The 16,556-nt window shown below is 38.3% G+C and overlaps 1 protein-coding gene and 1 long non-coding RNA gene across 3 annotated transcripts in view; one reads left to right on the top strand and one right to left on the bottom strand.

The window, feature by feature from the left end:
• Positions 1 to 16,556, bottom strand: part of STARD13 (StAR related lipid transfer domain containing 13) — a 519,929-nt gene that overhangs the window by 451,119 nt on the left and 52,254 nt on the right. The window lies entirely within an intron of this gene.
• On the top strand, positions 5,682 to 8,105 carry LOC140594062 (uncharacterized). Its single transcript, XR_011994586.1, has 3 exons — positions 5,682 to 5,838; positions 7,296 to 7,417; positions 7,663 to 8,105. It is a non-coding gene; the product is annotated as an uncharacterized lncRNA (long non-coding RNA).

Here is a 16,556-nt window from a genome sequence, read left to right on the forward strand (position 1 = left end):
AGAAATAAAGAAGGAAAGAAATATCAAAAGCAAATGTAGAGGGATGCCGGGGTGAAGCAGTCAGCTGAGCATCCAACTCTTGTTTCTGGCTTAGGAGTGATCTCCAGGTAATGAGATTGAGCTCCAGGTCAGGCTCTGTTCTCAGTGTGGAGTCTGCTTGATAGTCTCTCCCACTCCTTCTGCCCTTCTTTCTCATACTCACTCTCTCTCTCTCTCTCTCCCTCTCAAATAAATAAATAAATCTTAAAAAAATGTATATATGGTGCAAATCTTGATTGGAGCCAAGATTTTTAAAACCTATGAAAGATAGTATTAAGGCAATTGAAAATATTTGATTATAGACTATATTAGATGATAATCCATTTAATTCTCACATGTAGTTGATGATATTTTGGCTAGAAGAATATATATATGAGATATATAATATAAAAGTAAGAAGTCTTTATTAATGAGTTGCTAATTCTTCAGTAACTAGTTCAGCATAAAAATGTATATATTTTATATATGAGTATGTAGACATATATATATATACATATATATGTCTACATATATCCACATATATAGAAGAAAAGCAAAAAGATAAAATGTAAACTTGTGAATCTAGGTGAATGGTGGTATATGGTTTTCATATTTTATTTTTTCAACTTTTCTGTAGGTTAATTTTTCAAAGTATAAAGTGTGGGGAAAAAAGACACAAGATGTCAACTTTTGGCCAAGAAGATTATAATCAATTAATAATATAATAAAAATTACAAATTGGTCTAAAGAAAAATAAAGCCTGGTTTCTCCTGGCTCTGCCTCTTAATAGGTGTGGGATCTTAGATGTGTCACTTAGCTTCAAAAGGAATCTTTCTAATCTATAAAGTAAGGAGATGATGTTCATAAAGAAAGGACAAAGAGACCAAAGATATCCCAAGAGCTGTATTTTAATATCTTCCTTTATGTACTATGGTACAAAAGGGAAAAAATGCTGAAATTATCACTCTCTTCTCCTTACTTTTCTTTCTCATAAGTAAAATGTGCATCAAAGGAAAATGTGACTAATACCTTTATTTTTCAATGAAATGAGAATTCCACTACTCTCATCTTGTGATTGATGATTGTCATGTATACCTCAGGAGACTCTGGAAGGTTTAAGTGGAAAAACTAGAAAATTGTCACCCTTAATGATCATTTCTATTGTTGCATCACAATAGAGAATAGGGTTAAACTCAATTAACCATTTTTTCCCATGTTTCAAAGAATGTTTTTTATTCTGCTGTAGCCAGTAGACCTTGATTTCTGTTGCTAGGAAACCTGGAAGGCTCTTTTAGTCCTCATGGAAACCATGCTTAATGCAATCACTTTGGTTGATTATTTACTGGCTGTTTGGCATGATCCCAACTCAAGGGAGGTTTATTTCAAACCTTTGCAAAGTAAACAAGTAGGGCCAAACTGTGCTAGTGTGGGAGCCTACAGCAGACTGCCCCAAAATATGCCAAAATGGCATATGGATTATTTTGAGTTAAAGTTATTACTTAGGAAATAGCCAGGGCAAAAATACTCAGACCCTCTTTTGTCTCCAGAATATAAGAAAAAAATCTTCCATGTGAAAGGTACCCTCTCTGCACCACGAGGTAGAGAGATAGCTTTAGGATCAGAGAGAAGGAATTTAGGGTTGAAAAAGCCTATATAAGCAAACCTTGTTACTTTTACTAATTTACTACCCAAGTCCAAATTCAGTTTAGAATTCCTTTCTAATTAAAGTTTCCAAACATAAGTTTTATCAATGCCTCACAGATTTATGCTTCTTTTTCTATAAACTACAAAAGCTGCCCACCTTGGTCACTTCTTAGGTTCCATAGTATGTACAAATTAAATTTTATTTTCTCCAGTTAATCTCTTGCATGCCACTTTTTCTTTTAGATCAGCTAGAAGAATCATGAAAGATAGAGGAAAATTTTTCCTCTTCAATACTAGCCTTTGTGAAGTGCCTCAGGGGCCTTTTGGGGGTCAGAGAAAGTAGAAGGACAAAGGGGCAATACCCCTCTTTCCTTTAAGAAGGGCAATTCTACTTTAATCTGCTTTAATGTTAGGCTTCATTTGGAGATAATGAAAGAAAAAGTTTGAGAAGTCCTGATTAATCTACAAACAAACAAACAAACAAGCAAAAGTCTCTAAGAACTAACTTGCCCAAAGTTACCCAGCTCATAAAATCCAAGGCTGTGGATTAAGCTGGTTCCTCTGACTTTAAATTTTTCCATTCTCCCACACTTCCTTTTGCTACAATTGAGCAAACAATTTAACTATACATACAATAGCAATGTTTAAAGATAATATCAGAGTATCATGAACAATGCTCTACACTAATGGATTTGAGAAGTTTGACAAATGGATAATTTTCTGAACAGTGCTACTTAAAGTGTGGTCAGCTAACTGGTCTGCAAACTGTTACCAGTCTGAGATGAAGTAAGTACAGAAATTGAGAGTAAGTACTTAGAATCATTGAAAGCATTTTTTTATATCACTGCAATATCCAAGCACCTAATTTCATATTTTACAAAAATATTGGTCTGCAATAAATTAAGGAAGTCTTAGAAAACTATGACTTAACAAAACTGACTCAAGAAGAAATAAAAAGCTAAACAGAACTACAGCCATTTAAAAAAGATGGATTAATGGATCAAAATCTATCCCCCTAAAAATCCTTCAGTCCAAAATGGTTTATATGCAAATTCTCCCAAGCCTCCACTGAATGGATCATATCTATTTTATATAAACTCTCCCAAAGATCAGGACAACAGGAAAAGTAACCCAATTCATTTAATGAAGTCAATGTAATCTCAGACCTAAACTAGACAAGGACAGTACAGGGAAAAACAATAAAACCTTATAGTCCAATCTTTCTTATGACCATAAGTACAAAAACTCTAAATAAAATATTAGAAAATCAAGTCCTGCATATATTATTATTAAGTATTAATTTAGATATCCTATTAATAAGTCACAACATCAAGAGTTTAGAGGGAGAAATAACAAATCATTAACAGATGAAGAAAACCAAGGATAGAAAAACAAACAAGCAAAAATTTGTGAAAAGAGAAAAATTACTAGCCCACTAGAAAAAAGGAACATTTTCAAAAATTATCTTTTAAATCTGTCATAAATGTCAATATTGAAAATAAAACAAAACCATGCTTTTTAAAATCAGTAATGAAAAAGATTTCCAGCTATCACTGTTTCTTCTTGCATGGTGCAGATTGAAGGGAGGAGGAGGGAATAGTTATATTGAATAGAAAGGCAGAATAAAACTTTAATCATGGACATTACTGTCCACATAAAAATGCCTAGAACTTATGCAAATTATTAGAACAAATAAGGAATTTTGGATTTTTATTAAAATACTATGTATAATACAAAATTTTATTATACTTGCATATATATTGCATATATAAAAATTGCATTAGTATAAAAAGCAACAAATAATTAGATAATACAATTTTAGAAGATATAATTTATATTGGTAACTAAATTGATAAGTTGTCTAGAAATAAATCAAATAAAAGTGTGCAATTTTTAAAAAGAATTATAAAAGTTATTTGAAAGACATAAAAAACGACTTTATTAATGGAGAGATACATTATCTTCAATATTATAAAGATGTCAGTTCTCTCCAAATTAATTCATAAATTCAATATAATTACAGTCCTCTTGTTGCCAAGGATTTTTGAGGATCTGGACAAGCTGATTCTGAAATCTTAAGGAAGAGTAAAAGGCCAACAAAAACCAATAAAGTCTAGGAGAAAGAACAGTAGGAAAAGGAAAGGATGGAGGGAAAAGATAAATAATTTGTTGATAATAAGACTTTTGATAAAACTATTGCAATTTTAAAAGTATGGAAAAATTGATCAATGAGAGCCTTCTAGAAATAGACCCACAAATACAAGGAAATTTGTAATATGACAGGGGGTATTATAAATCAGTGGGTAATCAATGAATCATGTGGGATAATTGATTATTCATACGGAAAGAGATAATATTAAGCCCTTACTTTGTTATAAGCAAATTTACATTCTCGGATGGCGTGAAGACTGAAATGAAAAACAAAAACAAAACTAAAACCTTAGAATAAAGCTTGGAAGAATCTTTAGAATACAGAACTAAAGAAGCATTTTCTCTTTTTAAAAAACCACAAAGTACTAATAAAACAGAGAAAAATGACTTAAAAATTTAACTACATTAAAAAATAAATTTTAGCCACATTAAAAATTAACATTTACTGGAAATGAAGTAAAAAAGGAGTCACAGACTGGGAAAATCCATATATATCCCAAACTCTATAAAGAATCCCTACAATAACACAGTAGAAATGTAAGCACAGCACATGAACAGACAATTTAAAAAGCAAGAAGCACAAATGGACAATGGCATATGAAAATATGCTTAATTTCACTGATTATCTGGGGACTGAAAAGTAAAACAGTGAATGGCCATTTGAAACTATCAGATCAGCAAAACAATCTGTTGACACCAAGTTTTGGTGAAACGTTACACATTATTTGGGATTGTAAATTAGTGCAGCCTTCTTCGGAAGTAATTTGCCAGTATTTGATAAAGTTTAAATTGGACTATGGTTTGGCAATAATACTTCCAATCTATTGAGAGCCTGCCTCAGTAAACACTAGACATGTGTGCTAAGATGAACATGGAAGCACACTGATTGTATATTTTTGTATTACAAAAAAGTGGGGAAAAAATGCCTGCTCTTCACTGGGTATTATATACAACTGATCAATCACTAAACTTTACTTCTGAAACTAATAATAATAATAATAAAAAGCTTACCCTTAAATAAGAGATTAGGTTTTTTAAAGATTTTTTTTTTTTACTTAAAGGAATATAGGGGCACCAGGGTGGCTGAGTCAGTTAAGTGTCTACCTTTGGCTCAGGTCATGATCTTGGGGTCCTGAGATCCAGCCCCACATCAGGCTCCCTGCTCAGTGGGGAGTCTGCTTCTCCTTCCGCCTCTGCCCCTCACCCTACTTGTGCTCACTCTCTCTCAATTAAATAAATAAAATCCTTTAAAAAATAAAGGAATATTAGACAACCTTAAAGCTAGATTTACCAATATTCACACTTCCACATTTCAAAAACAGTAGGTTGAGCACAAAAAGTAAATTGAAGAAAAATATGTAAAATACATCATTTATGTAAATTTAAAAAACATGCAGAATCATACATATATATATCCACTTATGAATAAGAACCCATGGTAAAGGTCCTAAAAATCACATGGGAATGACCCATGCCAACTGAATTTAGGAGGTACCCTCTGGCAAAGGGAGGGATGAAGGTGGAGCTTTATTATATCCTCCAAGCCTCATTTCTTCAAAAACAAACACATGAACAAGCAAGGTCTGTTTCCAGCAACAATACTACCTAAACATCTTGGTTATCGTACAAGGTCAGATTATTTGTTGTACTTCCGATTGCTTCACTGTTAAAAATTACTTGTTTGATTTTGCTTTTTTAAAAAAAGAGATGGGGATCAAAGAATCATTTACACTCGGGTACACAGCGCCTCAGTCACGGAAGTCAGTTCTCAGCCTCGAGCTCAGAGCTGAAATGACTGTTTGGCGGGGCACCTGGCCAAGCCTGGCCACTGGCTGGCAATGGGAGCCAAGCCACTTGGCCTTCAGCTTGCAACAGTGACTGACCAGGGGCCCCCTCGGCCACTAGGAGTCATCCTAAGGGCTTACCCCATGAGGCCCTCATTGGGGCTTTGGTGGCGTGGAAAACCCAGGGGTTCTGTTTGCCTTTTGTTCTCTTTTTCTTTGTCTTCTCGGCAGGCAGGTCAAGGTAAGTGTGGGAAGGAAGGGGAGCAGCGTGTCCTTCACGCGGCCTTTCGGGAGTGCACCTGCTGCAGGGCACCTCGGAGCCCCCTGCATTTGCTCCGGGCAGCCGGGGCTTGGTCCAGCTCCTCTCTCGGGAGCACTGGACGGCCTGCTCTAGTGTGGATGAAAGGACACAGGGGTCTCGGAAAGATTCGTGGCCAGAAATCGAGGCACACAGGAAGTTGTAAGAGAAAAAGCATTGTGCGTGGGCTTCACCCACTGAACTTTTGCGGGTGAGCTTCTGGTGGAACAGCATCCTTCTAAATGCTTGAGGGGATGGCTTTGTAACCTGCCGGAGGGATGCTGCTTCTAAATATAATTGACATGGCTTTCCTGCCCTCCATTCGGGGTATCCACTTTCCACCGCATAATCTTTCCATTGTCCACACTGATTTCTGTTTGGTTTGGCAGGGCTGGCTGCTGGCGGCCTTGCTCGGCGCAGCGTTCTCCATACTCCCCGTGCAGGGATTACTGAAATAACAACCAGCTTTCCCTCACTCTTGGAACAGGAGCCAAGTGCGACACAAATTGTGAAATTTGTTTCTGGTTACCAGGAAAACGTAAAGAAATCCCAATGAAGCAAAAAGGTCGACAAAATTCTTTCCAACATTTGAACAAAAAAGGCATTTTTCGGGTCTTAGATTTATGGAAATCAATTCTCCAGCTCCCAGACAGACTTTCAAACCTCCTATTCTTTGCACTACGTTATTTAAACACCCTGTAAATACCCTTAGTGGCTCTAATAGTAGCTCCGTATTGTGCAAGACAGCCATGGTCTGAAGACTTTCTTGAATTTGAAAGACAGAAGTTCCATTTCTGGCACATAAACTTGAATTACGGCTGTGGTAAGACTACCAATGAGGCCCAGATTTTGACAGCTAGGCAAGCAGGTCATTTATTTGGAAAGACTTTGAATCCCTTCCTAGAGTAAAATGCAGTCCTTTATACCCAGCAGGCTTAGAATAAAAGCTTCTTCACTGACTTGATCAGTGTCCTGAATTTTAGGGTATAGGAAGGTATTTCTGATAACTTGAAAATGGAGGAAAGATGGAAAAACTGAGCCTGGAAAGAAAGCCACCTGGTGGTTCCTGCCATGATATTTCCTAACTTATGTATTGAGTGAAGGTTTACATTGTTTATTGAAAATATTACCTCCTTGTGATGACACTCCAAGTCTGAGAAGTAAACACAAAAGGAATGAAGAGAACATGGGTATCTGAAGCCTCCTGGATGAAACTTATAAAACCCATGGACATCCATCAACCAATCATATAAGTAAATATTATGCACCAGACCCTGTACTAAGTCCTCAGGGGATAAATATGACTAAGACACATTTATTCCCTTTAAAGAGCTTGGGGAAAGCAGGCTAGGTGGGAAGAGAGAATTAGTGATGATCTAATTGTGTATGTGCTTCAACAGCAGTGGTTTTAACCAGGACTGGGAACCTCCACACTCCCCCATTGACCATACATCTGCTCTGCTCTGGCTCTGTCAATGACTTCTGGACTACTGGGCTCTGGCACTTTTCTCCACCATGACAAGTAAGGAAACTCCTACTTCCCCAAACCAATCTTTTTGAAGGAACATTAACATGGAACTATTGGGCTCTTAATGGCATAGTTCTTTTCACTTTTAATAGCCCTCCCCATCTAGGGTGCCCTACCAGGGCCTCCCCTACTTGGTTTTCCTGTGGCAGAAAATTGCAAAAGTAAAGACACAAACAAAAAAGATAGTATGTGCAAATTCACTATGTCAATAATATCTTCCTATGTGTATTCTTGTTCAGTGTGTAACCTGATTGTCCAGTTATGCTGATCCAACACTATAAGACTGGAAAGGAGCTGAGTCATAGGAAAGCCAAGCACAGCTTCACCCTAAAACATCTACTCCCTGCATCATCCAAGCATTGCTGCAGAGACTGGACCATTCATCAAGACTTCTCCACAGAGTGTTACTTTAGGGATCCTATTTTCTTTTCCTTCTGTCTAGCCCGCCTTTTGGAAATATACCATACACCCTGGCCATCAGACAAACCTGTATCTGCCTTAATGCAACTGTATCATTCAAATTCTGCCCCAAAGAGTTCCTGGGCTGGGAGCTCCCAAAACTGGGGGCTGAACTTTTGAAAGCACATGAAACACCCATAATAGTCCTCACTTCAGAGGTTCACCTGGACCTCCCCACAAATAATCTGTTATTCAAATAAAGCAGTTAATAAACAACCTAAAACTTTTCTTCAGGCATTTTTCCCCTCTAGATCAGAAATAACTCTTCTGAGCAACTTGAAAATTCAAGTTTAGGTACCAAGTATGAGTCTGAATGGGTCCTTTCTCTTTTTTTTCAGAATTGCATTGAAGAGAATGGACTCTCCTAGATACTGGCATGCATTGGGGCTGGAGGTTAGGTGCAGAGATGAATGGAAATGGTCCCTGCCCTCATGTAGCAGATAGGAATAAGCATACTTCACATTTCTAGCTTCCAAATTATTTGCACTTATATCAACACCCATAATAGCTTTGAGAGGTAGATAGGTATCTATTCTGTAGGCAAAGAGGATGAGGGCAGAGTTGTGGGCACAAAGGAAGAGGGAGATGATGTCCTGAGGATGAGGTGAGGTGGGCAATGAGGAAGCCTAGGGGACCATAAGTGGGCTTTCAATTGGCAAGTCTGAATGGAAAGAATCAGTGTGAGGAATGGCCAGAGCACAGCCAGGTAGGAGAAGGGAGAACTTCAGGCTGTGTTGGGAACTAGTCAAGTGTGGCTGGTGTGAAGGGTATGCAGAGTACAGAGACTCGGAAGGAAGAGTAAGGTAAGGTCTCAGTCCAGGCTGATGAGTGTGAGTGCAGTAGGCATGGGGAGACAACTGGGATGGGACACTCGGATCTGGGCTTGGGAGGGGTGAAGTTACTTTAACAGCAGGGTGACAAAGGAATTAGCAGAAGGGAGAGGAAAGGAGACAGAGACATTTCCAGTTACTATCCAGGCCAAAGTAAGAGGGGGAGATCTTAATAGAGTAGTGACAGTGGGTCCAGAAAGCTAGGAGAAGTGTGAATGACAAGAAATGCACCTTATATCTACTTTTAAAGGTTCAGAAGAGGACTTCTAAATATTCGTAAATATATCTATTAAGCAGTCACATTCATTTGCACTAGTAGGATCCTATTTGTCAGAATCTCATTTGTGGGAACCAGTTACATTTCTAAAAGATGAAGCAGATTGAAGCAGAGACACTCTGGCAAAAGAGAGGTGCTTGGGTGCCTGGAGCTGTGGCTTTCCTGGGTGCACTCAGGCTTAGCTTGAAAAAAATCTCAGGTGATATTCAATATCTCCTAAATGCACTTTGTCTCTGTGGAAACACCATCTCTGTTTATGTTTTGTTTTATTTTGTTATAATATCGAACCTAGGAATGCCTGGGTGGGTGATTCAGTTGGTTAAGCGTCTGCCTTCAGCTCAGGTCATGATCCTGGAGTCCTGGGATCAAACCCCACATCAGGCTCCCTACTTAGCGGGGAGACTGCTTCTCCCTTTTCCTCTTCCCCTAACCCCTGCTCATGTTCTTTCTCTCACTTGCCAACTCTCTCTCTCTCTCTCAAATAAATAAATAAAATCTTTTAAAAATAATATTAATATTGAACCTAGATTCTTTTGTCCTGTCTGTGACTGACCCTAGCCAAATATTGCTCTGTAAAAATTTAGGAATCAGGACTCAGGAAGATGTCTGGTCTCACTGAGACAGATTGGCCTTATGTGCATTTTTGGCCAGCCAGCTGGTCACACTTTTACATGTTGGGAATGCAGCAATGACCAACAGAGTCCGTATTTGAGCTCGAGGACCTTATAAACTAATGGAGAGATATGCAACAAATACATGTGAGCAAATGACACCATTAGATATAATCAAGTGGTATTAAAAAAATAAAATAGGGTAATGTGATTGAAAGGAAAGGAGGTAGGGCAATCTGAGGAGGTGTTATTTGAACTGTGGCCTGAAAGACAAGAAGTAAGTCCCACATAGACGTGGAAGGTGGAAATTTTAAATAGCAGGACCCCCAAATGCCAAGCCCATGAACCTGGAATCATTCAGTGTGTTGGAGGGTCAGAGTCAAGGCACTTGTGGCTGGGGAATGGTGAGTGAGTGGGAAAAGTAAAGTAGATGGGGTTCTCCTTTGGCAAGGGGAGATCTATAGGGCCTTATGGTTGGGGGGGCAATGAACGTGATTTCATTCTGAATAGTTTTGGAAGCTGTCAGGGGAGTGGAATGATCTGGTTTGCACTGTTACAAGGCTTGCCCAGGCTGCTGTGGGGAAAATGGACTTTAAAGAAGCAAGAGTGGAAGAGAGAGAGATCAAACAGGCAAGAGAGGATGCTCATGGGCTACAGCTGACTCAATCAGAGAGTAGGCTTTAAATGAGTTAGAGAGATAGTTTGGAGGTAGAGTCAAGGAACTTACTGGTAGATTTGAGCGGGATGTTACAGAGCAAGAGTAATCCACAGGAACCCCTATATTTTGGTCTTGAACTATTTGGTGGACAGAGTGCCATTTACAGAGGATGAAAAGGCCCTAGATTGGAGTTGGCTTGGCCTAAAGCCTGGGTTGGGAGGATGGATAGACTCTTAAGTAGCAGAGATTTAAGAAGAGATGCAGAGTAGACAGCTGGAAGCTGACATTCAGAGTAAAATTGGGCAGGAGATACTGATTTTTAAATTTATTTATTTATTAAAGATTTTATTTATTTATTCATGAGAGACACACACAGAGAGAGGCAGATACAGGCAGAGGGAGAAGCTGGCTCTATGAAGGGAGCCTGATGTGGAACTCGATCCTGGGTCTCCAGGATCAGGCCTTGGGCTCAAGGCAGCGCTAAACTGCTGAGCCACCCAGGCTGCCCTGATTTTTAAATTTAAAAGAGCAATCAATAGTATCTTTGAGTGCTTACTATGTACTCGACACCACTGGAAGAAAAATATTTCCCATTGTCAGAAAAGTGATTCTCCCTGAGAACTCCTTGAATAGTACAGAGCTAAGGCTTTGCCTTTGGGCAGGATTGTGAGATGGAACACCCACCTATTTCTGAGAAGAGACTTTCCAGGGTAAGCATCTGGCATCCTCTGCAGAATGCCAGATCTTTGGCACAAGTTTGTCTTTAAAACAACAACACAATTAAGCTTCTGTGAAGCATGGTGCAGTATAAATCCACCATGTTAGAGATATTGTCTTGACATCTAGGTATTGTTCCAAGAGCATCACACTGAATCCAAACAAAGGCCTTTCATTGTGGCTTGTGTTTAACCTCAGATGAAAATAGCTATGTGGGAAAACAAATTTCTCATGGGTTGTAAATACTACTCAGACTAATTAATACTTACTGTGTATCTATAAGATCTTCAAATATTAAATTTCTTTGAAACAACTCTTGATGCTGCCAGTTCTTAAATGAATCAGCTTAATGTTGACAATGTAGTACTGCCATTATTTATGTTGTTTATGTTGTGTTGTATTATTTAACATTTTCCAACTCTTCTGAGACAGATAAGCCAAGCATATTAAAGACACATTTCTAACTAGAATTAGAGAAAGAAAGAAAGAAAGAAAGAAAGAAAGAAAGAAAGAAAGAAAGAACCTAAGGTGAAATCTATAGGGATAGGCAGTATGCTGGTAGTTTTAGTGGTTAGCAACAAAAGGATATTAGACAATTAAAATTTTCTGCTTTCACACACGCGCACACACACACACACACACACACACACACACACAATTTAATCATTCCTGGGCTGCCTTTCTCAGAAATCTAGACTAGGAGAGTTTTGAGAATTGTTCTTTTATCTATCAGTCCATCCATTCATTAATTCGCCACAAAGGGAGTGATGGGGAATACTTTCAGTGATACACTTTTCAAGGAAAAGATATGGTATTTACCCATAAATTAGTTCATGCTTAGGTAATTAATAAGCAATTTCCTGGATATTAACAAGTAATAAAATATGTAACTACATGAATAACTGAATTGTGATGATTTTACACAGGGAAAAGTACAAAGTACAATGAGAGTATGTAACAAAGCACCACACCTGGGTGGGACAAAGGGTGGGTGGGGAAAGGTTTTTTGAGGAAATGACATTTCATTTGAGACCTGAATGACAAGTAAAAGTGAACCATGAAAAGGAGCACTGGGTAAGGAATGAGAGGAAGTAGCCCCAAATGAACTGTGGACCTCAATGTACAAACAGGATACATCCATTAAATAGTGTCATATGACCTGAACTTACCAGTACAATTAGTATAGTTTCAAATGGAACTACAGACACAGAGTCTTTTTGTTCTTTGTTTACTCTGCTCTATTCCTGGCTTTTTGTTTTGTTTGTTTTGCTTTTGTTTTTCAATTTAGACCACCTGGGGTAGGCTCCTAGCTCCATAACCTAGTTGTGCAATCTTGGGTTGATACAATAGCACCATAACAGTTGCAAAGATTCAATGAGATGATAGTACCTAGCAGAGTAACCAGTGCATATTGGGTGTTCAGTAGCTTTGGTTTTCTACTCTTTGCACATAAGCAATCAGTGTACAAGCAAGGCTTGTAAACTACATAGCAAACAGATGACATCAGAGAATACTTAGTAGATGAAGAGGCATTTTACTTAGCCTTGAATTGATGAAAGGTTTTTTAAAAGTGTCAGTGATGCAGGAAACTGGAAAGAAGGGAGGTATGGAGAGCCATTATATTATGATGAAAAGTTCAGGAACAGGATGGTATGGCCATGGAAAACTCCAGTTACCGCAATGCAAGATAAATGGAGTGTTGATTGAGGAATGAAGCTGCATAAGTATGTTGGAGTCAGATTATTTTCAACTCTGAATGATAAGCTAAGGAATGTTTATTTTATCTTACAAGCAATAGGGAGTCATTTAAGGTTTTGAATAAGAATAGAGAATTGAATTAGACAACGTAATGGTAAGGGAATGGGTAAGGGAAGAGAGCATATAGAAGCATTGAAAATATTTAGCAGACTTTATCTAGGCATGATTTACGACGAGTATAGCAAGAAGGAACAGGTGGGAAGGGATTATAAACCAAGAACTGACTTTGTCTGGTAATGGGGGTTATATGAGAGCTGAGAGGAAAGAATTATCTATAAATCTAAGAATGGATAGAACCTAAGTGGAACAGTTAACACCAGTGGGGATGTCAGCAAGAGCCACTATTTTCTGGGTCTCCCCTTTCCAGACGCCCCCGAAAGAGCTGAAGTAGGCGTTAGCTTTAGAAATCCTATCCTAAATAGTTATGGAATGTCAGGGGAGGGGGTATGCTCATAGTCTGCTAAAATAAAGAGCTAGAATTTGGCTAATCTGTTTGGGCTATTTAAAAGGATGAGCTTGGCAATAATCCACATAAGGTTAATGGTTAAAACTGTAGAAATCCATGAGATCAGAGCCTTGGACCCTAACATTGAGAAGATAGGAGTCAGAAAAGGAGGCAACTATAAAATGGACATGTAATCTGGGATTTAGGAGACCATCTAAAAACTGCACTATTATGAAACAACAAGGATTTTTTTAAAGATTTATTTACTTATTTTAGAGAGGGAGAAAGAGAGAACACAAGTGGGAGGGGCAGAGGGAGAAGGAGAGAGAGAATCCCAAGCAGACTCCCCACTGAGCATGGAGCCCACCACCAGGTTCCATCTCACAACCCTGAGATCATGACCCAAGCTGAGACCAAGAGTCTGATGCTTAATGGACTAAGGCACTCAGGCACCCGTACGAGGGCTTTTAAAGAGTTGAGGTGGCATGATGAAATGTGTTGTTTTGAGAAGGTCAAATGCTTCATGGAAATCAAGAGAAGTGAGAGATTAATGAAGAGCCAGGAAATAAGGAAAACAAAATATAAAAGTATTGGTGCCTTCCAAAAGAATAGGATCAGTGGGAGTTAGAATAAGAGGTTAGGCATTAAACAAATGTATATGCATATGTACACACATGTACACACACATACACACACACATACATTGGCCCTGGAAAGATACACACACAGACAAACGGTTGCCTCTAAGAAGGGGAACTGAATATCAATGGGACAAGAATGCGAGTAAGGCTTACTCTTTTTTATACTCTTGTGTGTTTTGGATTTTGTACAAAGTACATATAGATTAATTCTACTAAACATAAATAAAACTATACTTTCAAAAATTGGTTGATGGTGAGGAAGATGAGGTGAGTGCTGACTCTGCTTTCAAAAAGCGTGACTACTAAACCAAAAATAGTGAGATGATATGTTTGCTAATTTTTATTTATAGACAAAGAAGAAGCATCTGATAGAGGAAGTGGCACATATGAGCCAAAACGGATGATAGCAGAAGAAGCAATACTCTGACAAAGCAGGTCATGCTGTGTTTAAAATCACCAGTGGAATAATTAAAACTCCAAAAGAAGCATCTCTTCCTCAGAGATGAGCAAGAAGGAAAGATAGGTGAGCAAAGATAAAGAGATCCTTTGCAGTGAAGGATTGTCAAGGGACATTTCTGACACATGATAAAGCTAAGTCAGTGGGTCACAACCTACTAGGCCATTGTCACCTCTGTAGAGGAGGAGATCATTCATCCATGAAACTGAGATGTTGTGCTGAGGCAGAAGAAAAAGCATAAATATTTATTGAAGCCTTGTATCAGTTTCTTATTGTTGCATAAGTCACCACAAATTTAGCAGCTTATTATGGTGTCCATTCATTATCTCACTGTTCTGTAGGTCAAAAGTCCAGATAGGCTCAACTAGGCTCTCAGCTTAAGGCCAAATCAAAGTGTCAGCCAGGTTGGGCTCTTACCTTGAGGTGCTGGAAAATATCTGCTTCTAAGTTTGTTTGGTTATTGGAAGCATTCAGTTCCTTGTGGTAGTAAGACTGAGGTACTCATTCCCTTGCTGGCTGCTGTAGAGGCCTCTCTCTGATCTTTATATGTGCTCCTCTCCATCTTCAAAGTCAGCAGTGGCTCATCAAATCCTTCTTGCACTTGGAATCTCTCTGACCCCTCCTCTGCTGCCAGCCAGAGAAAATTCTCTGCTCTGAAAGGTCTCAATTGATTAGGTAACTGATTTGCAACCTTGATTACATCTGCAAAATCCCTTTGCCATGTTGTATAACATAATTACAGGAGTAATGCCAAGGTGTGGAGATCATGGAAGCCATCTTAGAGTTCTGCTTATCATCAGAAAAATTTCTTAAGCGCTTACAGAGAACCAAGCACTATGTTAGGTTCTGGGCATTAATTTGAAGAAACCCCATGTGACTCTGGCTCTTACAGAGTTCATCTTCTTGGAAAACAGATAAGACAATAAATATGTAAAAATAAGGTAATTCAGAGATATGTTCTCTTAAGAAAATCAAGCATGGTGTTAGAAACTGGCGGGTGTGCATGCTTCTATTTTAGAACAAGGAAGGCCTCTCTAAAATGGCATTTGAGTTGACTTTTGAATGATATAAAGAACATTGTTCATGGGAAGAGCAAGGAGACAGTTTCCAGGGAGATGGAACTGCAACATTTCTAAGGAAGAAGGTTGGCATATGTAATGAGGAACAGAAAAATGATTGATGTAGCTGGACTGAACATTCCAGTTGTAAGTCAAAATAACAAGATATTCTAAAATGGTCCTCTCCCAGAAGCACTGACCATCCATTGACAGAGTTTACACTTGCTTAACTTCATTATTTAGCATATTTCTGTAAAAGTAAGACTGATCATCCTTAAAAATATATCAATTAACTCTAACAACACATATTTATTGAGCAATCTGTATATGCCAGTCACTAGTCTAGTTGCAGGAATAAATCAGTGAACAAAACCAACAAATGTCATTTTGACAGTTATGTTGTTCCACTTATATTGTAGTTGGAGTGATACAAGAAACAAAACAAACATTGGACTGCAGTGCAGGGAGACAGAGCCCAAGCAGACCATGGTGATTTTGTTCAGTTGTAAAGACTAATACAAATCTGCAGGACAGCTGAAGCATTTGGGACTTTCAGGACAGGATCCTAGAAAGGGGAGATCTCAGGACAGCAACAGCCCTAGGAATCTCTGCACAGGTTTTTGGTGAATCTTTGGCTTACTGCTAAATTTGCATTCAGAAAGAAAATCTTGTGAGTCCTGAAAGAGAATGTTTGCTTTAGGGCTGAGGGCAGAACAGGAGATAGAAATTACATAATGCTAGAAGACAGAATTCTGGCCCAGTTAGAATGGCAGACATCTCTGGGAACCTTGGGTATTTAGTCCGGATTCTAAAAGCACCACACCCTATGAGTAAAGACCATATTCCAAATAAGAGCCATATCCTAAGAGTAAAGACAAAACTATCCCCCACAAGCCCTGACAAAGAACTGAAACACATTTCACAGGACAGAGAACATTCCAAGTAATTTAATTGTTTGCCAGACAAAATATAACTCCTTCTAATGAAAACTGAAAACCAGATTTCCTATAATGTATTATCCACAATATCAATGTTGAATGTACAATCAATTAATTACTGTACATGATAAAGAGAAAGAAAATGTGGTATAAAACCCAAGAAAAAAGACAGCCAAGACAGACCCATAGATTACTCAGATGTTAAGGAATTAAGAAAGGACATTAAGCAAGATAATATAAATACGCTTAAGAATTTAATGGAAAAGGTGGAACTACTAAGTCAA

This window comes from Vulpes vulpes, chromosome 9 (genome assembly GCF_048418805.1).
Source record: "Vulpes vulpes isolate BD-2025 chromosome 9, VulVul3, whole genome shotgun sequence".
In the NCBI taxonomy this organism is placed as follows: domain Eukaryota; kingdom Metazoa; phylum Chordata; class Mammalia; order Carnivora; family Canidae; genus Vulpes; species Vulpes vulpes.